Source organism: Dendropsophus ebraccatus, chromosome 1, assembly GCF_027789765.1.
Source record: "Dendropsophus ebraccatus isolate aDenEbr1 chromosome 1, aDenEbr1.pat, whole genome shotgun sequence".
Lineage (NCBI taxonomy): Eukaryota > Metazoa > Chordata > Amphibia > Anura > Hylidae > Dendropsophus > Dendropsophus ebraccatus.
In genome coordinates, this window is record NC_091454.1 from 136,891,378 (window position 1) to 136,915,053 (window position 23,676).

Here is a 23,676-nt window from a genome sequence, read left to right on the forward strand (position 1 = left end):
GTGATTTTATGCAACAAATTAGCAGTGTAATTCAATATAATTAATTAGTCCATTAGATAGTTGTGCTACGAGGTAGTTTCTTTACTAAGAAAGTATAATATCTAAAAAAAAAGTTTAATAGTTTGATTTATGATCACATCTATTCTTCAACACTCTCCTATTTGACGGTATGGTTACATATTATATTATGCCCTGTTTTCAGCAACTTTGTAGTTTATAATCCATATGCTAATTAGTCATGAGCGAATACCTATTCGATCAAATAGTACAATTTTTCCAGCTAATAAACATGCAGGGGAGGAGGGACAGCCACTAAGAATATGCAGGACTTAAAAAAAAAAAATAACTGTGATTGGCTGGCTAAACTATGTCACCTCCTGAGTATACGAATAGGGGATTTCAGGATCGTGTCACTTGCTGGTTGGAGCTAGAGAGGGACCGAATGTATACCAGGGAGAGATAGCTTTTAGGTGAAGTTAGGTAGGAAGGGACCCCTAAAAGCCCTTGTTAGGGCTAAAAGTATAAGCTAAAAAAAGCCCCATATATTTAGAAGCTGTTGTGAGACAGGCAGTGTTTTCAGACATCTACTGATGTTTATACGGCTGTATACTGTGATCGCGGGATAATAACTGTTATCTTGCTACTACTAATTTGCCCAGTCTGCGTCCTGTAAAGGAGTTGACCAGCTCTTTCATTTTATTATTGTAAAAAACAATCACATATCAGGTATACGGCTGTATACTGTGATTGCGGAATCATAGCTGTTATCTTGCTACTACTGTTTTGCCCAGTCTGCGTTCTGTAAAGGAGTTGACCAGCTCTTTCATTTTATTATTGTAAAAAACAATTATATATCCAGTATACGGCTGTATACTGTGATTGCGGAATAATACCTGTTATCTTGCTACTACTGACACGTATGCAAGTGCTTACCGCTAGACCGAAATATACACTTCTACTTTATGTCCGCAAACTGAAAATTGGGATGTTTGCTCATCACTAGTGTTAGTTGCACCAAGGCATGCTTCCACTGTTGTCCTGTATGCATTTCAGAGGTGTTGGGATCATTTCCTGAGGTTTCATTGTGCACTTGGTGACCTCCTAGTGGTCAAATATTGATTTCCAGGTCACAAGTATTTTTCTCCTATAGACTATAATGGGATTCAATATTCGTTCAAATATACGAACATCGGGAGCTATTCGAATGGACCGGAGCAGCGGAATGCGGGTGTCAGTGCTGGAACTGGGGAAGTAAGTGAATGTAATTGTTTTCAACCACCCCCTCCCCCAGGCCATATTGAAAAAAGTGGCTGTTAGGACTCGGGTCGTGCACTCGGCTCGGCTTTTTCAGCCATAATGCTTCACATGTTTTTCACATACTCAGCTCTGCTGTTCTTTGTTATAGCAGAGGCCAAGGTTTCACTCCCCTGGCTGTTCAGCATAGGTGTTGGGTGTGTGCACTGATTATTGAGTGACAGCTGACTTACCAGTTAGCTTTCTGTATCTGGCAGGACCTGGAGACTCAGCCCCAATCAGGTCTGGGGCTGGGACTCCAGGCTGAATAAATATCAGACCTGTGCTCTCATTTCTTGCCTGCGATAGAACCTGGTTCCTCCTGTGTATCTTGACCTAGCATTACTCTGACTTTGTACTTCTGATACCTGACCTTTTGGCTTGGACCTCGACTATTCTTTGGATAACGATTTTGTACCTATATTGACCGGCTGTTACCGACTCGGACCTCTGACTTTCCCTTGCTTATTTGTTAGTCTTGTCTCTGTTTTTCGTGTATGCACTTTGCCAGGTTAGGGAACGCCGCCCAGTTGTCCGCAGCTGTTTAGAGCTGTCGCGGCAAGCAGGTAGGGCCAGCTGGGGTGGGTGCCAGTTCTAGGGCTGCACTCGTCTTGTTTTCCCAGACCCCCTACCTGACATTATCGCAGGCCCATACCTAAGTCACTCCCAGCGAGTCGGCATGAGTACTGATACTACAGTTGCCGGCCGCCTTGATGAGTTGACCACCCAGCTCAAGGGCGTAGCCGGTTTAGTGGCTCAGTTGTCCAGCCGGGTGGACAATCTGTCTCAGGCTACGTCTACGTCTCATGTGACACAGACCCCTGTGACAGCACCGGTTCAGGTAGTACAACATAAGACCAAAATGGTACTACCTGACCAGTTTGATGGAAATACGAACAAATTTCGGACTTTCAGGGAGTCATGCTATCTGTATTTCCGTTTTAACCCTTTCGTCTCGGACGCCAAAAGGGTTGCTCTGGTCATTTCCCTCCTTCAAGGTCCGCCCCAGGATTGGGCCTTGGCCCTTGCTCCTGGGGCTCTGGAGTGGAATTCTGTGGAAACATTCTTTTCCTCCCTGGGCCAGATATATGATGATCCAAACCGGGTCGCCGTGGCAGAATCCCATCTTTTGACCATCCAGCAGGGACGTCGCACCGCGGAAGAATACTGCTCTGAATTCCGCCAGTGGTGCACCCTGACTGGATGGCAGGATTCTCCCTTGAAGACCTTGTTTCGACAGGGTCTCTCTGACCCCATAAAAGATGTCATGGTTAGTCACCCCACCCCTGACTCCCTTAGTGCTTACATGACACTAGCCATAACCATTGACCGGAGACTAAGGGAGAGGAAACGAGAAGTGATGGGGGTGACTAACATACAGTCAAGGTCCAGCCAGCTTCCCAAACCTTTTCCCAAAGTGACAGAAAATGTGATAAATGTGATAAATTTCTTCTGCCTGTGACTTTAATGTCTAAGGATTTTGTTCTTTCGTGCTCTGCTATGATTGACTCAGGTGCTGCCCTGAGCTTCATTTGTACCTCTGTAGCGGAATCGCTAGGTCTGGACTTGGTTCCACTATGCTGTCCCTTCACAGTGGCGGGTGCGGATTCTGCCCCTCTAAGGGGTGGATCAGTTAAATTTCGTACTCCTGAGATTTCCATGCAGCTTGGATGTCTTCACCGTGAAGAAATTTCTTTCTTTGTTTTAGATAAGCTAGCCGCTGATATCATACTAGGATTACCATGGCTACGTCAACATAACCCGGTATTTGACTGGAGGACCACCAAGCTAGTTAAGTGGGGTAGCTCCTGTGGTTCTCATCTGTTTCATGTTGACCCTGTTGTCTGTACTGTGAATGATCATCACGTTCCAGAATTTATCTCTGATTTCTCCGATGTGAAGGGTCACATTCGGCCCTCGGTGTCACCCATGGGTGCTGGCTTCTTCTTCGTAGAGAAGAAAGATGGTGGTTTGCGTCCCTGTATCGACTACAGGGAGCTAAATAAAATCACCATAAATGACCAACACCCCCTTCCCTTGATCCCCGATCTTCTGAACCAGGTGGTAGGCGCTCGTTGGTTTTCCAAAATAGACCTACGGGGCGCCTACAATTTGATCCGGATCAGGGAAGGTGATGAATGGAAGACGGCATTTAACACTCCCGAAGGGCATTTTGAATATCTGGTGATGCCCTTCGGGTTGAGTAATGCCCCCGCAGTCTTTTAAAGGTTTGTCAATGACCTATTTCGAAATTTGTTTGGCCAATATGTAGTCATTTACCTGGATGACATTCTCATTTATTCCCCCAACTGGGAATCTCATGTTAAACATGTCCGTGAGGTGTTATCTAGGCTTCGGAAAAACTCTCTTTGTGCCAAGTTGTCTAAGTGCCTGTTTGGTGTCAAGGAGGTTGCATTTTTAGGGTACATTTTAACGCCAGAGTCTGTACAAATGGACCCTAAAAAAGTGTCAGCGGTTCTGGAGTGGGCGCGGCCCACCACCTTGAAAGAGGTGCAAAGGTTTTTGGGGTTTGAAAACTTTTATAGAAAGTTTATCCGAAACTTCTCACTAGTGGTAAAACCTCTCACAGAGCTGGTCTCCTGAGGCAGAACAAGCCTTTACTAAATTGAAAAAGAGTTTTTCATCCGCTCCCGTATTGGTCCATCCTGACCTAGATCTGCCATTCGTGGTAGAAGTGGATGCGTCTGAGACGGGGGTCGGAGCAGTGTTGTCTCAGGGTAGAGAGCCGTTTACTAATCTGAGACCAGTTGCGTACTTTTCCAGGAAATTCTCCACCTCTGAAATTAACTACGATATTGGTAACCGGGAGCTGTTGGCCATCAAGTGGGCCTTTGAGGAGTGGAGACATTTCCTGGAGGGGGCAAAACATCAAGTAACTGTTTTAACTGACCATAAAAAACCTGCTATACCTAGATAAGGCAAAGAGGTTAAACCCACGTCAAGCCCGCTGGGCTTTATTCTTTGCCCGTTTTAATTTTATTGTCACATATCGTCCTGGGTCAAAAAATGTCAAGGCGGATGCCTTATCTCGGAGCTTTGGTGTTTGTTATGTGCCTGAGAAGGAACCCGAAAACATCCTATCTCCAGGTATTGTGGTTGCCAGTGTGTCTGTTAATCTTAAAGAGGAAATTTTGAGATCTCAAAATGATGCGCCTGCTGATCTACCTTCTGATAAACTGTTCGTCCCTGTACACCTTAGATTAGCAGTATTAGGCTGGATTCACACGCTGTAACTGTGCGGCTGTATTTTTTATGCGGCTGTAAATGTGCGGGTGAAACTACTGCCGTGGGAAAAAATAGACATGCGGCTCAAAACATACGGTCATTTACTTGGAAATCTGGTTCAACTAAAAATAACAAATAAAATGTTAAGAAAGTGATGGAAACACCTGTGGATGCATCTGGGAAAGCAGGGAACACAGTTTACATGAATTGCTATTACCGGGGTTTGCGATCCTCTGCACTATAGCCGATGTCTCTCATGGTTAATATATTGAATTAATAAAACACATTTTCTGTCTAATAAAGTCCCTTTTATTGTTCAATAATTAAATGTAAACGATTCCATCATTTTGCAATTAAATATACTGTTAAAATAAATATATATATAAATAAATGTATATTTATATATATATTTATTTTTTGACAATATATTGAATTGCACAATGATGGATTCGTTAGAATTAAATTATTGAACAAAGAAACTGTATTTATTTAAACGAAAATGTGTTTTCTTAATTAAATATTAATTAGTACAGGAAGCTCTATAAGCCGGTAATTCATATTCCCGGCAATAGAGCATTCTGTACTAATCATCACTTTACTTTACTCAAAACATCAAATGTTTCTTCTAATTATGTTGTGACAATAACATTATTAGAAGAAACATTTAGAATTATATGTGCGCTCAGCTGATTGGCTGATCGGCTGAGCGCACATATAATAAGCCGGTCCGCAGCACAGTGACTTCATTGTGCTGCGGACCAGCGAAGAGGACACATCGGGGTGAGTCTAGAGCTCTCCCCACCCCCTCCCTGGCACTGCACCCCTCCCAGCAAGGAAGGGGGGGTCAGTTAACCCCTTCCTTGCTGGGATGGGTGCAGTCTGACATCAGTCTGGCCCCCCGGGGGTTAAGGGGGATGCAATACATCCTCCCTTAACCCCTTGGGGGTCAGACTGTAAGCAGCGATCTGTAAAGATGCTGCATACTGTAAGGAGCACAACACCGCTCACAATGATGGGTGTTGTGCTCCTGTTTGTGTTTTTTTTTGTGTGTTTCTCCCTTTTTGTTTTTCAGATATCGGTATCCTGGGGATTACGTCGGATTCCATGGACTACGTCGATGACCAGCGGTTGTTCTTTGAATTTTTTAAATAAAATGGTCAATGAGGGGTGTGGGGGTGTTTTTATTTGAATAAAAAAATTTTTAAACTTGTGTCTTGTCTTTATTTCTTTACTTTTTAGACTTAGTAGTGGAAGCCGTCTAATAGACGGAATCCATTACTAAGTCGGGGCCTAGTGTTAGCCGGTATAAAATGGCTAACACTAACCCCCTATTATTACCCCAGTACCCAATGCCACCAGGGGTACTGGGAAGAGCCGGGTGCCAGTGGTCCCGGAGCGTCAAAATTGGCGCTCCTGGACCGGGCGGCAGCAGGCTGGTAAGATTTAGGCTGGGGAGGGCCTAAACCAATGGCTCTTCCCACCCTGGTGTTACCAGGCTGCTGTCGCTTGGTTTTTAACCCGGCTGGTTATAAAAATTGGGGGGACCCTATGCGTTTTTTTTTAATTATTTATTTATTTAAAAAAAAAACCCGCATAGGGTCCCCCCTATTTTTAGAACCAGCCGGGTTAAAAACCAAGCGACAGCAGCCTGGTAACACCAGGGTGGGAAGAGCCATTGGTTTAGGCCCTCCCCAGCCTAAATCTTACCAGCCTGCTGCCGCCCGGTCCAGGAGCGCCAATTTTGACGCTCCGGGACCACTGGCACCCGGCTCTTCCCAGTACCCCTGGTGGCATTGGGTACTGGGGTAATAATGGGGGGTTAGTGTTAGCCATTTTATACCGGCTAACACTAGGCCCCGACTTAGTAATGGATTCCGTCTATTAGACGGCTTCCACTACTAAGTCTATAAAGTAAAGAAATAAAGACAAGACACAAGTTTACAAATTTTTTTATTCAAATAAAAACACCCCCACACCCCTCATTGACCATTTTATTAAAAAAAACATTAAAAAAACGCTGGTCATCGACGTAGTCCATGGAATCCGACGTAATCCCCAGGATACCGATATCTGAAAAACAAAAAGGGAGAAACACACAAAAACACACAAACAGGAGCACAACACCCATCATTGTGAGCGGTGTTGTGCTCCTTACAGTATGCAGCATCTTTACAGATCGCTGCTTACAGTCTGGCCCCCAAGGGGTTAAGGGAGGATGTATTGCATCCCCCTTAACCCCCTGGGGGCCAGACTGATGTCAGACTGCACCCATCCCAGCAAGGAAGGGGTTAAGTGACCCCCCTTCCTTGCTGGGAGGGGTGCAGTGCCGGGGAGGGGGTGGGGAGAGCTCTATACTCACCCCGATGCGTCCTCTTCGCTGGTCCGCAGCACAATGAAGTCAGTGTGCTGCGGACCGGCTTATTATATGTGCGCTCAGCCGAACAGCCAATCAGCTGAGCGCACATATAATTCTAAATGTTTCTTCTAATAATGTTATTGTCACAACATAATTAGAAGAAACATTTGATGTTTTCATTAAAGTAAAGTGATGATTAGTACAGAATGCTCTATTGCCGGCATATGAATTAACGGCTTTTAGAGCTTCCTGTACTAATTAATATTTAATTAAAAAAACACATTTTCGTTGAAATAAATACAGTTTCGTTGGTCAATAATTTATTTCTAACGAATCCATCATTGTGCAATTCAATATACTGTCAAAAAATAAATATATAGATAAATATACATTTATTTATATATCTATTTTTTTTAACAGTATATTTAATTGCAAAATGATGGATTCGTTAGAAATAAATTATTGATCAACGAAAGTGTCTTGATTACAAAGAAAATGTGTTTGATTAATTTAATATATTAACTATTAGAGGCATCGGCATTCGGCATCATTGCCGGCTATTTTTGAAGTACTCCGTACGGACCGCCTGTCAATCCACGGCCGCATATTCAGCCGCAAACAATGGTCTTGTTCATTTTTTACGGGTCCGTTTACGATAGGGCCGTAGATTCATACATAGTGTGCACTGTGCAGCCGTATATCCTATACTTCCAAGCATACACACGAACCACCAAAAATACCGCCGCACAATTACAGCCGCAAATACAGCCGCACTCTTACAACGTGTGAACCGAGCCCCCAAGGAGATACATGCGTCTACACTGGCTGGTCACCCAGGGATAGCTGGGACTGGTTATCTCTTGTCTCGTTCTTGCTGGTGGCCTTGGTGGCAGAGGGATGTATGGAAATACGTTAAATCCTGTGACGTATGTGCCCGAGAAAAAACCCCAAGATCCCTGCCTGAAGGACTGCTCCAGCCTCTGCCATTGCCGACTCGCCCCTGGTCCCATCTATCGATGGACTTCATAACCGATCTTCCCCCCTCAAAGGGCAAGACTGTCATCTGGGTGGTTGTAGATCGATTCAGTAAAATGTGTCATTTTATTGCTTTAAAAAAGTTGCCTACTGCAAAAACCCTGGCCAAACTGTTTACTCGTCACATCCTCGGGTTGCACGGGATACCTACTAACATTGTCTCGGACCGAGGGGTACAGTTTGTGTCCAGGTTTTGGAGGGCGTTCTGTGAACTGCTCAACATATCTCTGTCATTTTCATCGGCATTTCATCCTGAAACCAATGGCCAAACTGAACGTACCAATCAGTCCCTGGAACAATATTTAAGATGTTTTATATCTGATAATCAACACACGTGGTCTGAATATTTACCCATGGCAGAGTTCGCTTTAAACAACCATGTCAACACTTCCACTCAACAAACCCCCTTCTATTGTAACTATGGTTTTCATCCTAGGTTCTCTGCGGTACCTAATCTAGAGTCACACTTTTCTTCTGTCCAAGAACTGACCAAAAAACTGTGCACCGTTTGGGCGGAGAGTCTGACGACTCTAACCGTGTCCCAGCAAAAACAAACACAATATGCTAATCGCAGACGCCGTCCTGGTCCTCAGTATGTGGTGGGAGAAAGGGTATGGTTATCGACAAAGAACTTGCGTCTACGAGTACCTTCAGCCAAATTCGCCCCCAGGTATATTGGTCCCTTTTCTATAGTGGAAATCATAAATCCTGTATCTTTTAAATTACAGTTGCCTCAGTCATTGAAAATTCACCCAGTATTTCATAAAAGCCTGATCAAGAAGTACATTCCTCCAACAGTTACTAGTCCTCCGCCTCTTCCAGTTGTAGTCCAAGGTGAACTCGAGTATGAAATAGAAAGAATTTTAGACTCAAGAAGGGTTCGCAGAACCATACAATATCTGGTACTGGAAGGGGTATGGCCCAGAGGAGCGCACATGGGTAACTGCACGAGATCTCCATGCCCCGGATTTGATAAAAATTTTTTATGATAAGTATCCCACCAGACCTGGAGGTCCTCGTGAGGGTCCGGAGGCCCCTCCTCAGGGGGGGGGGGGGGGGTTCTGTTAGGACTCGGGTCGTGTGCTCGGCTCGGCTTTTTCAGCCATAATGCTTCACATGTTTTTCACATACTCAGCTCTGCTGTTCTTTGTTATAGCAGAGGCCAAGGTTTCACCCCCCTGGCTGTTCAGCATAGGTGTTGGGTGTGTGCACTGATTATTGATTGACAGCTGACTTACCAGTTAGCTTTCTGTATCTGGCAGGACCTGGAGACTCAGCCCCAATCAGGTCTGGGGCTGGGACTCCAGGCTGAATAAATATCAGACCTGTGCTCTCATTTCTTGCCTGCGATAGAACCTGGTTCCTCCTGTGTATCTTGACCTAGCATTACTCTGACTTTGTACTTCTGATACCTGACCTTTTGGCTTGGACCTCGATTATTCTTTGGATCACGATTTTGTACCTATATTGACCGGCTGTTACCGACTCGGACCTCTGATTTTTCCTTGCTTGTTTGTTAGTCTTGTCTCTGTTTTTCGTGTATGCACTTTGCCAGGTTAGGGAACGCCGCCCAGTTGTCCGCAGCTGTTTAGAGCTGTCGCGGCAAGCAGGTAGGGCCAGCTGGGGTGGGTGCCAGTTCTAGGGCTGCACTCGTCTTGTTTTCCCAGACCCCCTACCTGACAGTGGCCCTGCCCAAAGTTCTAATTTAAATTTGCACCATCCATTTTGAATCAACCTATTCATATTGGTTTTTAGTTATTACTTCTGGTAGGGCCTTCTTAAAGTAAACCGAAAATTTTAAATTGAATTGAAAATAAAAAAGGAAAACAATAAAAAGCAAACACAATATTTTGCTCAAAAAGCTTTTTATCTGAAGCCACTAGACTCCATTCAAGATTCAGAATCGATTTATGTCTTTACCAGTACTGAAAGTTCTCTCAATCAAGAAATGTAAAGGTGGCTTTCTTCAAGATTGTTGTTCTCCTAAAAATTAGCAGAGGAGAGGAAGCTTCTTGAAATAAGTTAAAAAAAAAACAAAACTAAATGATTATCAGTCTGTATGGGATGTAAAAAAAATCAATATAAGCCTTCTAGTAAGTATGGATGGACCTACTCAATGAGAAAGCAAGCAAGTTTACCTTATGCCCTGAGGTGCACAAGTGTCCAATTAGCTTAATGATTATACTAAAAGACTGTAAGTGAGACATGGTCTATAACCATTTAGTAACCAAAGACAACTTATTCCCTGCTGTGTTACAGGTACACTGATATTATTTCATCTTTATCTGCTGTTTGAAGAAACATGTTCAAGTACAAGGATATAGCACTGAAGGTTTTAAAGACATCTATTATGCATTAAGAATAAGATGCTGTCAAACTTATCATAATGTCTGTTTTTGTAAAATTCTTTACAGACATAATTTTCCCACTATAACCACCTACAAGGTGGGTGATACATGTTTCATCATTGGAACCCATACCAAGCACTAGAATGAGGGTCCTGACTTCCTCTTTAGTTTCTTGATCTCCTTGCTGAATACATTCATGTGCCATTTGCTCTGGCAGCTTTTACTAAAGGGTACAAGTCAATGGGAGGGTAATTTTTAGCTGATGGGATTTTATTATCCATCTTTAATGGGAAGAACCCTTTATTCTTAAAGTGTCACTGTCGTTATAACTTTCCAAATCAACAGTAGATGGAAATAAAGCAAGTTTGCAATATACATTCAATGTTTTTTTGTAGTTATTATACTGTAAAACAAAGCTGAACTTACCAGAAATCCAGGTCCAGTCACCTGACGGCAGATTTTCTGCTGGTTGTAAAAAAAAAAAAAACAGACTAAACACAGGAATTCCGGCCAGTACAGAGAGTCACGGCTCATTGTGTCCATCAATCACATGACTGCCTTCTCTGTGAGCGTTTAGATGGCCTGGGAATCTCAGGACTTCCTGTTTTCTGACTGTTTCCAGTCAGAAAACAGGACGTGCTGTGTTTTTCATGATAACTAAAAAAAAAAATGTATATTGCAAACTTGCTTCATATCACAGTCCCGTCCAGAAGAGAAACAGTCACAGCCGGCACTGCTGGAGTCACAGGTAAAATAGCTCACCTTGCCAATGGATTAGTGGAAGCTGGAAAAACACGTAGCAAATAGGGTGGTGCTCGATCGGAGTAACAGCAAAACCAACACAATGTCCAACAAATGTAGAAGGATAGAAAACCGCGGCACTCACCAGATGCTAATCTTCTTGCTTTATTGTAGCCATAAATACAGGAATTCAATCCGACAGTACAAACAAGGGAGGGAGGACGTACATATAGTGCATATCAAGCGACGGACCGTTTCGTGCGCAAGCGCACTTCGTCACGGCTCACAAGGGGTTGGCCACTTTATAGTAAAATTGCTCAGTGTACAGTATTAGTAAGTGTACTCGCTGTATATACTGACAGCAACTCCCTGTGTACCTCATAGAGCTAAAATCAGGTTCCCCTCCTCCCGGCTGTGCTGCCCTGCTCTGTGGTGTTTTGTTCCATAAGTGTCAGCAACGGCAACACAACCAGACAGTGGGCCCTGATCTGATCCCACCCACTGTCCCTGCCTAATTGCCTCAGTCGACCCTAGGCGGTCGCGGACAACCACGAAGACGTTCCCTGCACTGAACACGTGGAACACAAAACACGACAGACGGACAGAACACAATAAAGAGAAGTCGACAAGCCAGGTCAAACCACACGGGCAACGCAGTACACAATCGGCAAGCAAAGAATAGTCACGGGTCAGGCGGAGGGTCAGGAACAGCAGAAGTCAAGCAGAATGGAATATAGGGCAGGGAACGCTGGGACGGAGCAGGGGAGCTGGGACTAGAAGAACTAATAGCCAGCAATTACCAGCTGGCTTTCACATTACTTTATACTGAACCAGGAGCCCGGACCAGACACTGATTGGTCCGGTCTCCTGATCCAGCAATTACTGCAGCTGCGGTGCTGCAGACCAAGTGGCAGAGCGATCTGCCACTCAGCCCGCACGAGCCGCATCAGCTGCAAGACTAGTCAGCTGACTGACTGTCACGTGAGACTCCGTGACGTCACTCTGCTCCGGCGGGCGGAGCTCCGGCGCGTTCTCGAGCCGGCCGCCGGAGCAGAGGCCGGGGAAGACGCCGCAGGAGCCAGGTCAGGTGAGTTCCTGACATTACCCCCCCTCTTATGAGGGGCCTCAGGACCCTTATCCACTGGACCGGGTTTAGACGGATTCTGGGTATGAAATCGTCGGATTAACTGAGGAGCGTGTATATCTCTAACTGCCACCCATGTACGCTCCTCAGGTCCAAAACCCTTCCAGTGGACTAGGTATTGTAATGAACCCTGCACCCACCGAGAGTTTAGAATTCTCTCTACCTCATACTCCAGTTCACCCTGGACGACTAGCGGAGCAGGAGGAGGTGACGGAAACACTGGCGGTACATATTTTTTCAGCAAGGCTTTATGAAAAACCGAATGAATTCTTAAAGATGTAGGCAGTTTAAGTCTAAAAGTAACAGGATTAATGATTTCCAGAATGGTATATGGCCCGATGTATTTGGGTGCTAGTTTCCCGGACTGTACTCTTAGTTTAAGATTCTTGGTAGAGAGCCAGACTTTATCACCCACTACATATTGGTGGCCAGATATGCGTCTTTTGTTAGCATACTTTCGGTAAGATTCTTAGGCTTTAACCAAGCTCTGATGAGCTTGGGCCCAAACTGTGCACAGTTTCGAAAAAATAGCCTCAGCAGAGGGGTTTACAGACTCAGCAGAGTGAACGGATGAGTATCTGGGGTTAAAACCATAATTACAAAAAAATGGCGACATTTTGATAGAGTGTTGCTCATGGTTATTGATAGCAAATTCAGCGAGGGAAATGAAATCACGCCATTTGTCTTGAGTATCTGACACAAAACACCTTAGAAATTGTTCTAGTGACTGGTTAACCCTCTCAGTCTGTCCATTGGTCTGGGGATGAAAGGCAGAAGAGAAGGACAACGAGGTACCCAATTTACCACAAAATTCTCTCCAAAACCTAGCAACAAACTGGACCCCTCTGTCGGAAACAATGTTCTCCGGTACCCCATGCAAGCGCAGAACATGATTGACAAACAGCGTGGCTAGTAAACGAGCACTAGGGAGTTTACGTAGTGGGATGAGGTGGCACATTTTAGAGAAACGGTCCACCACCACCCAAATGACTGTCTTACCCCTAGACACCGGCAAATCTGTAATGAAATCCATGGATAAATGCGTCCAGGGTCTCGTAGGAACCGGCAGGGGATGTAATAGACCCTCCGGTGGTCTACGGGGAACCTTGGACCTAGCACAGATTTCACAGGCTTCAACAAATGATTTAACATCACGAGCCCAGGTTGGCCACCAAAGGTGACGCGAGAGTAAGTACTTGGTACCTGCCACCCCCGGATGTCCTGCCAATACAGAACTATGGATCTCCTCCAACACTCGGAGACGAAGATTCGGCGGCACAAAGAGGAGAGATTCAGGTGTGTTATGGGGGGCAAGGTCTTGTGACTGCGCGATTAGTGTCACCAGGTCTGGCTGCAGGACAGACACCACCACCCCAGGCCGTAAAATCGTATCGACCTGATTTTCGGAACTGTCTTCGGGATCAAAACTGCGGGAGAGGGCGTCAGCCTTGATGTTGCGAGAACCAGGTCGATAGGTGATCTCAAAGTTGAATCTAGCAAAGAATAAGGCCCACCGGGCCTGACGTGGAGAAAGACGTTTGGCAGTATCGAGATATACTAAGTTTTTGTGGTCAGTTAATACAGTAACCTTATGCTTGGCACCTTCTAAGAAGTGCCTCCACTCATCAAATGCCATCTTAATGGCTAGTAACTCCCGATTACCAATATCGTAGTTGCGTTCTGCTTGCGAGAATTTCCTCGAGAAGTACGCAACTGGCCTGAGGTTGGTAAGGGTGTTCGATCCCTGCGACAAAACTGCTCCTACCCCTACCTCGGATGCGTCCACTTCAACAATGAATGGGCGTTCAAAATCTGGCTGAATTAACACTGGAGCCTCTGAGAAACAGTGACGAAGTGTGTCGAAGGCCTTGATAGCCTCTGTGGACCACTGTGCCAGATCCGCCCCCTTTTTGGTCAAATCAGTGAGAGGTTTGGCTATGATAGAAAAACCCTTGATGAATTTTCTATAATAGTTAGCAAAACCTAAAAACCTTTGTAAGGCCTTCAGGTTGCAAGGTCGCTCCCAATTCTCAATGGCTGCTACTTTGATGGGATCCATACTAAACGAATCAGGGGTAATATTATAACCCAGAAACGAGACCTTTTGAATACCGAACTGGCACTTCGACAACTTGGCACAGAGATTATTATGTCTCAGAAGCTCCATAACCATACGAACATGCTGCAAATGAGTCGACCAGTCTGAGGAAAAAACCAGAATATCATCAAGATATACAACAAGGAAACGACCAAGGTGTTCCCGAAAAATGTCGTTAACAAAGTGTTGGAAGACCGCTGGGGCATTACACAACCCAAAGGGCATGACGAGATATTCGAAGTGACCCTCTGGGGTGTTAAATGCGGTCTTCCATTCATCACCTTCCCTGATACGAATTAAATTATACGCTCCCCTCAGGTCGATCTTCGAAAACCATTTAGCACCCACAATCTGATTGAACAAATCGGGGATTAGAGGCAACGGATGTTGATTTTTAACAGTGATTTTATTTAGTTCCCGATAGTCAATACAGGGTCGGAGACCCCCATCTTTTTTACCCACAAAAAAGAACCCTGCCCCCATGGGGGAAGAGGAGGGACGGATATGACCCTTACGTAGACTATCTTTAACGTATTCCCGCATAGCTTCCCTCTCAGGGCATGACAAGTTAAAAATGCGACCTCGCGGGTATTTGACACCAGGAACTAAATCTATGGCGCAGTCATATGGTCTGTGGGGTGGCAACACCTCTACCGCTTTCTCATCAAAGACATCAGCATAGTCTGACAAGAATTCTGGAATTTTTCCTTCCTCAGGAGCACATCCTGAGAGAGACACAGCAATACAATGAGAATCACATCCAGGCCCCCACCGGACCAGTTCCCTGCTTGACCAATCAAACACTGGATTATGTGTCTCCAACCATGATAACCCCAGAATTACATCTGATGACAAATTATGCATAAGAAGAAAATCAAGACTTTCAACATGGACCGACCCCACCTTAACTTCCAGGCACGGGGTCACATATCGTACGTCCCCCTGGGCAAAGGGAGCAGAGTCTGCTCCAGTGACATTAACAGGACGCTGGAGCAGCAGGGGACATACCTCTAAACCAGAAAAGAACACAGGATTAATAAAATTTGCGGAGGATCCAGAATCAATCTGGGCGTACCCATTGATACTTTTACCTCCCACAGATAGAGAAATAGGTAACAGTAGCTTATTTTTGGAGGGTACCTGTGCGCCTGAGAGACCCCCTCGATAATCTCTCAGGCGCTGGAGTTTTCCGGCGGTGACCTCAGCCTAGAAGGACATTGTCGGATCTGGTGTCCAGTCTTCCCGCAGTAGAAACACAGATTATTCTGTATGCGATGGGCTCTTCGAGTTTTAGCCTCAGTAGTATCTACCTGCATGGGTTCTTCAGGTGCGGACAAGACAGGAAGGGAAGGCTTGGGGTTAGGAAACAGTGACTCAGGGTTTTTTGGTCGGTCGGGGGTACCTCTCTCTCTCTGTCGGTCCCTAAGTCGCCGGTCCACTCTGATAGCTAAAGTCATGCTCTCTTCTAAGGAGTCAGGAGGGGGGTATGCCACCAACATATCTTTCAGTCGGTCACTAAGGCCTGCCCGAAACTGAAACCGGAGGGCCGAGTCATTCCACATGGAGAGACCACTCCACTGCCTGAATTCTGAGCAGTACTCCTCCGCTGGACGTCGACCCTGTCTCAACCCAGTCAACTGACGCTCAGCATTGGCTGCACTGTCTGGGTCATCATAAAGTAACCCCAAGGCCGAAAAAAATTGGTCAGGAGTCTGCAGGTCAGGGGAGTCAGGGGGCAGGGAGAATGCCCACTCTAGCGGCGGCCCTTGAAGGAGGGATATGATGATCCCGACCTTCTGAGACTCGTCTCCTGAAGAGCGGGGGCGCAATCTAAAAAATAACTTACACCCCTCCCTGAATGCACGGAACCTGCTCCTGTCCCCCGAGAACTTATCTGGGAGCTGAACGGGTGGCTCAGGAGATGCTGGGGAAGTCACTGTGAGTTGTCGGGGTGTCGTCTCTTGGTTTTGGACCCTTACAGCAAGCTCCTGAACCATAGTGTTGAGCCGCTGCATTTGGTCCACGATTTTAAACATGGCCGTCCGATTGTCCATGGCGGTAAAATCTGGCTGGCTATTCTGTCAGCAACGGCAACACAACCAGACAGTGGGCCCTGATCTGATCCCACCCACTGTCCCTGCCTAATTGCCTCAGTCGACCCTAGGCGGTCGCGGACAACCACGAAGACGTTCCCTGCACTGAACACGTGGAACACAAAACACGACAGACGGACAGAACACAATAAAGAGAAGTCGACAAGCCAGGTCAAACCACACGGGCAACGCAGTACACAATCGGCAAGCAAAGAATAGTCACGGGTCAGGCGGAGGGTCAGGAACACGAGAAGTCAAGCAGAATGGAATATAGGGCAGGGAACGCTGGGACGGAGCAGGGGAGCTGGGACTAGAAGAACTAATAGCCAGCAATTACCAGCTGGCTTTCACATTACTTTATACTGAACCAGGAGCCCGGACCAGACACTGATTGGTCCGGTCTCCTGATCCAGCAATTACTGCAGCTGCGGTGCTGCAGACCAAGTGGCAGAGCGATCTGCCACTCAGCCCGCACGAGCCGCATCAGCTGCAAGACTAGTCAGCTGACTGACTGTCACGTGAGACCGCGGCGTCCCCGGTTACTAGGGACGCCGTCGGGTCTCCGTGACGTCACTCTGCTCCGGCGGGCGGAGCTCCGGCGCGTTCTCGAGCCGGCCGCCGGAGCAGAGGCCGGGGAAGACGCCGCAGGAGCCAGGTCAGGTGAGTTCCTGACAATAAGATTGCTTAAATGGAGAAGCATGTGACCAAGCCCCCCCCCCCCCAGTGTCCACCACTGAGCCTATATATGTCTATGGAGGACACAGTGGACAGGGAGCCGGAGCCGCTCGCTTCATTGTGTGAACTGACAGGGCTTTCTGCGGCCGCAATCCCCTGTGCATTTAGCAGTGCATCATAAGGAAAGACTCTCATAAGAAAATCCTTAGCTGTATCTTTGTCTCTTGGTCCATGACAAGAGCTCTGGCCCCCTTTCTCAATACTCAAGTGCACAATTAGAGTAACGAGCCCCATTAAATTCAGTGGGAGACTTGAGTATTTAACTCCTTGAAGACTGAGCCCATTGATGCACGGATGACCGGGTCAAATTAATGCAATGTTCCTCCCCGCCTTCTAAGAGTCATAGGGCTTTTATTTTTCCACATTCAGGGCTAGTTGGGGTGTAATTTTTGGTGCCATGATCTCTAGTTTTTATTAGTATCATATTGGTGTAAAAGAAAATTTTTGATCGCTTTTTGGATGTGTGTTACAGGGCAGTGCAGGGTCTGGATGGATGGATGTGTGTGTGGGACAGGGCACTGCAGGGTCTGGATGGATGTGTGGGACGGGGCAGTGCAGGGTCTGGGAGCAGGCTCGGACTGGGCCACCGGGGGGCCGGGGAAACCCCCGGTGGGCCCCGAGCTGGAGTGGGCCCCCCCGCTCCTAGGGGGGCCGGGGGCCGCACCTCCCTTTTTAACTGGAAGCGATCGCAACAATCGCTTCCAGTTAAATGTAAGGAAGTGTTCTGATTGACAAAGCGGGAAGCCGTAGGCTTCCCGCCCTGTCAATCACTCTTGTGACCGCAAGCAGAGATTTGCTTACGATCACAAGAGTGTCGCAAGCTCCGTTGCGAAGTGCCGCCGGCGCCATCACTGACCTCAGTGTGCGCCGCGGCGGCTAGGACTTCCGGGTCATGGAGCGAATACCGGAAGTCCCAGCCACCGCGGCGCACACTGAGGTCAGTGATGGCGCCGGCGGCACTTCGCAACGGAGCTGCTCACCTGTCAGGAGAAGAGAGAAGAGGAGGCCGGCTTCCGACGGGGGATCGTGTGGTTAGGTGAGTAGTCTTGTGTGTTTTTTTTTTTTTTTATCAGAGGGGGTAAGATAAGGGGGGGGGGCTGTATACAGGGGGAGGACAACATAGGGGGTATATACAGGGGGAGGACAACATAAGGGGGGCTATATACAGGGGGAGGACAACATAAGGGGGGTATATACAGGGGGAGGACAACATTAGGGGGGCTATATACAGGGGGAGGACAACATAAGGGGGCTGTATACAGGGGAGGACAACATAGGGGGGCTGTATACAGGGGAGGACAACATAGGGGGGCTATATACAGGGGAGGACAACATAAGGGGGGCTGTATACAGGGTGGAGGACAACATAAGGGGGGCTGTATACAGGGGAGGACAACATAAGGGGGGCTGTATACAGGGTGGAGGACAACATAAGGGGGGCTGTATACAGGGGAGGACAACATAGGGGGGCTGTATACAGGGGAGGACAATATAAGGGGGGCTGTATACAGGGTGGAGGACAACATAAGGGGGGCTGTATACAGGGGAGGACAACATAAGGGGGGCTGTATACAGGGTGGAGGACAACATAAGGGGGCTGTATACAGGGGGAGGACAATATAGGGGGGCTATATACAGGGGGAGGACAATATAGGGGGGCTATATACAGGGGGAGGACAATATAGGGGGGCTATATACAGGGGGAGGACAATATAGGGGGGCTATATACAGGGGAGGACAATATAGGGGGGCTATATACAGGGGAAGGACAACATAAGGGGGCTATATACAGGGGAAGGAAAACATAAGGGGCTATATACAGGAAAGGACAATATAAGGGGGGCTGTATACAGGAAAGGACAACATAAGGGGGGCTATATACAGGGGAAGGACAACATAAGGGGGCTATATACAGGGGAAGGAAAACATAAGGGGCTATATACAGGAAAGGACAATATAAGGGGGGCTGTATACAGGAAAGGACAACATAAGGGGCTATATACAGGGGAAGGAAAACATAAGGGGCTATATGGGGCAAGGACAACCTAAGGGGGCTATACGGGGGAATAGACAACATAAGGAGCTATATGGGGGGTAGGGATGGCCAACATAAGGGGGCTATCTATATGGGGGGATGGATAACACAAGCGGGCCAGTTATAAGGGGGATAACACAGGGAGCCATCTATAAGGGACACTGGTTGGGGGCAATTTATAAGGAGGACAACACTGAGGAGGCATCTATAAAGGGCACTACACAGAGGGGGACAACAATGTATAAGGGTAACTATACTGGGTGCGGTGTGTATACAATAGGGCATGCACAGAGAGGGGCATCTACTTTAGTGGACTACACAGAGGGGGCTATATACTATAGGGCAGGAATAGGGAACCTTGGCTCTCCAGCTGTTGCAAAACTACAGCTTAAGCTGTGGCTGTCCAGGTATGATGGGAGTTGTAGTTTTGCAACAGCTGGAGAAGTTCCCTACCCCTGATATAGGGAATGCACAGAGGTTGTCATCTACTGTAAGGGGATTACACAGAGGGGGATCTCTACTATAGTAGAGGCACACAGGGCCATCTATATGGAGAACTGAACAAGGGGCCATCTACAAGGTGTGTACACTATATATATATATATATATATATATATATATATATATACACACACACACACACACACATACACACGCTACAAATAGTCAGGGTTAATCACTGAGAGAAGGTGTAAAGGGGCCAGTACAGATGTGCAGTGTGTAGAGAGATGAGGATGGTGACAGAGTGAGGAGCCTAATATATTTCTCTGGCAGATTCTGTGGATTCGTGGCTCGGAGAAGTTCTCATAAGGGCCCAGGGCAGATGGAGAAGAAGATGAAAAGGGAAGAACTCCGATCAGAGAAGACGTCCCCTGTGAGTCACTAAATCTATGTGCACTGTAACGTATATAGTGTAGAGCTGGGGCTACCTCTATATGACTGTATGAGGGGATATTGATCTTTTGTTCAGAGGATTTTATTCAGTAGCAGCGGTGGTGTTAGTCAGTATTTGGTGGTGTTAGTCAGTATGTGGTGGTGTTGGTCAGTATGTGGGGGTATTATTTGTTACTTGTAATCTGGTGTGGTGTTCATTGGTCTTAGTATACCAGATTTGGTCAGTAACAATATGGTAGCAATGGTTCTGGTGTTGCGGTAATATTTCCCCCTTGTATACTGGTAATATTGGTCTCAGTATACAGGATTTGGTCAGTAACAGTATAGCGGTAATATGTATGGTGATACTATTTCCCTCCTGTATACTGGTTTATTGGTAATATCGGTCTTGATAGACAGGATTTGGTCAGTTACTATATAGCGGTAATATGTGTGGGGATATTTGCTCTTTGTATACTGGTGTTATTGGTAGCTGTATGACTTGTATCTAAGTATACAGCGTTATCATACAAAAAAATTGTCTTATAGCCTAATTACACCGGCCAATAATCGGTAACAAGCGCTCCTAGGAAGTCTATTCAGCCGATGATCGGCCCATGTAAAAGTGCCAGAGATCTGCTGACATGCAAGCAAATGTCCCATAGTCGACTGATTTGATCTTTTGTGTGGCTAAGATCATTGCTGTCGGCTGCACATCACCTGCCCTGCTGATTAGCAATCATTTGCAGCCCTATGCTGCCCCATATCACGCCGTGTTAATGTTACCATAGATAAGTGCGGTGGCAGAAGGGTGGGCCCCAAGAATGATTTCCCCTGGTGGGCCAAGGCACTCCAGTCCGACACTGTCTGGGAGGATGGATGTGTGGGACAGGGCAGTGCAGGGTCTGGATGGATGGATGTGTGTGACAGGGCAGTGCAGGGTCTGGATGGATGGATGTGTGTGTGGGACAGGGCACTGCAGGGTCTGGATGGATGTGTGGGACAGGGCAGTGCAGGGTCTGGATGGATGTGTGGGACGGGGCAGTGCAGGGTCTGGGAGGATGGATGTGTGGGACAGGGCAGTGCAGGGTCTGGATGGATGGATGTGTGGGACAGGGCAGTGCAGGGTCTGGATGGATGTGTGGGACAGGGCACTGCAGGGTCTGGATAGATGGATATGGGGGACAGGGCAGTGCACGGTTTTGATAGATGGATGTGGGGGACAGGGCAGTGCAGGGTCTGGATGGATGGATGTGTGGGACAGGGCACTGCAGGGTCTGGGAGGATGGATGTGTGTGACAGGGCAGTGCAGGGTCTGGATGGATGGATGTGTGTGTGGGACAGGGCAGTGCAGGGTCTGGATGGATGTGTGGGACGGGGCAGTGCAGGGTCTGGGAGGATGGATGTGTGTGTGGGACAGGGCACTGCAGGGTCTGGATGGATGTGTGGGACGGGGCAGTGCAGGGTCTGGGAGGATGGATGTGTGGGACAGGGCAGTTCAGGGTCTGGATAGATTGATATGTGGGACAGGGCAGTGCAGGGTCTGGGAGGATGGATGTGTGGGACAGGGCAGTGCAGGGTCTGGATGGATGTGTGGGACAGGGCAGTTCAGGGTCTGGATAGATTGATATGTGGGACAGGGCAGGGTCTGGGAAGATGGATGTGGGGGACAGGGCAGTGCACGGTCTGGGAGGATGGATGTGTGGGACAGGGCAGTGCAGGGTCTGGATAGATGGATGTGGGGGACAGGGCAGTGCAGGGTCTGGATGGATGGATGTGCTGGACAGGGCAGTGCACGGTCTGGGAGGATGGATGTGTGGGACAGGGGAGTGCAGGGTTTGGATAGATGGATGTGGGGGACAGGGCAGTGCAGGGTCTGGGAGGATGGATGTGTGGGACAGGGGAGTGCAGGGTTTGGATAGATGGATGTGGGGGACAGGGCAGTGCAGGGTCTGTGAGGATTGATGTGTGGGACAGGGCAGTTCAGGGTCTGGATAGATTGATATGTGGGACAGGGCAGTGCAGGGTCTGGGAGGATGGATGTGTGGGACAGGGCAGTGCACGGTCTGGGAGGATGGATGTGTGGGACAGGGGAGTGCAGGGTCTGGATAGATGGATGTGGGGGACAGGGCAGTGCAGGGTCTGGATGGATGGATGTGTGGGACAGGGCAGTGCACGGTCTGGGAGGATTGATGTGTGGGACAGGGCACTGCAGGGCCTGGATAGATGGATATGGGGGACAGGGCAGTGCACGGTTTTGATAGATGGATGTGGGGGACAGGGCAGTGCAGGGTCTGGATGGATGGATGTGTGGGACAGGGCAGTGCATGGTCTGGGAGGATTGATGTGTGGGACAGGGCGGTGCAGGGTCTGGATGGATGGATGTGTGGGACAGGGCAGTGCAGAGTCTGGATGAATGTGTGGGACAGGGCAGTGCAGGGTTTGGATGGATGTGTGTGTGTGTGTGTGTAGGTAGCTTCTTTCTCTGGATTCCTTAGTTTCTCCTGATCAGTAACTTGCATTTATGTATTGCTTAAAGTTTAACCCTTACACTGCCTTCCTGCAGCTCATTAACAAGTTACCTGTGCAGGCAGTGTAAGGGTTAAACCTATCTGTTTGCTGCAATAAAAAAAGTCTCTGATAAGAAGAAACTGAAGGGGCAAGAGAAGCGATTATTATTCACAGTACAGGCTTATATTACTACAGCAAGGGTCCTTTTGAAAGATCTAGTCAGAGTGTTCACACCTGTACCAATCGGGAGAACAAGCGGGGAGAGGACAGATCTGCAACGCTCCCCGCTCTGTCTCACGTGATGAGTCGGGCCCCGACTGATTGTCTATGTAAGTTTATGGAGCCTGGTTGATTTTACTGACAGAGTGGGAAGCAGACTGTCCTCTCCTGTCTTGTTCTCCCGATTGGTGAACACTCAGACCCGGACCGATCAAAACTGTTGACGTGTGTATGACATATCAAAAGGTTTTTTTTATGATGACAGTGACCCTTGAATCATTAATGCATTAAGTCTAAGTGCAGCCTTGGATATGTATGGTGATATGTATGGTCATAGATGTGGTGATATGTATGGTCATATATGTGTTGATATATGTGGTGATATGTATGGTCATATGTGTGGAGATATGTATTGTGATATATGTGGTGATATGTATGGTCATATATATGGTGATGTGTGTGGTAATAATATGTTCATTTTATATTTTGTTATATCCCCTGGGGGTTCTCGGGCGAATTTATCAAGACTAGCATATGCTTACACCGGTTCTACTGTTGATTTAGTAAGAGGAGCATGCCTCTTAGTAAATCCGTGGGACTTATACCTTTTCCCTGATTATTACCAGGGCCATAAATTATAAATTACCACCTATGTATTGTAATCTTCTAATGCATTAAGTTTACAATGCTCCTAGGACCCTCCAACTACAACAGCTGCAAACACTACAAGTCCCAGCATTTACTGATTGCCTCAACCTCTAAGGATATGCTGGAAGTTGAAGTACATATAAATAGAGAACTCAAGGGGTTTTACCCTCAGGAACTACAACTCCCAGCATACCCTGAGAGCTCCATAAGTGTAGGGCATTCTGAGAGTTGTAGTTGTTTTTCTTAAGGCAGTTATGATCATAGACACAGATCAGGGCAGGATGGGAAAGGGTTAGCATGT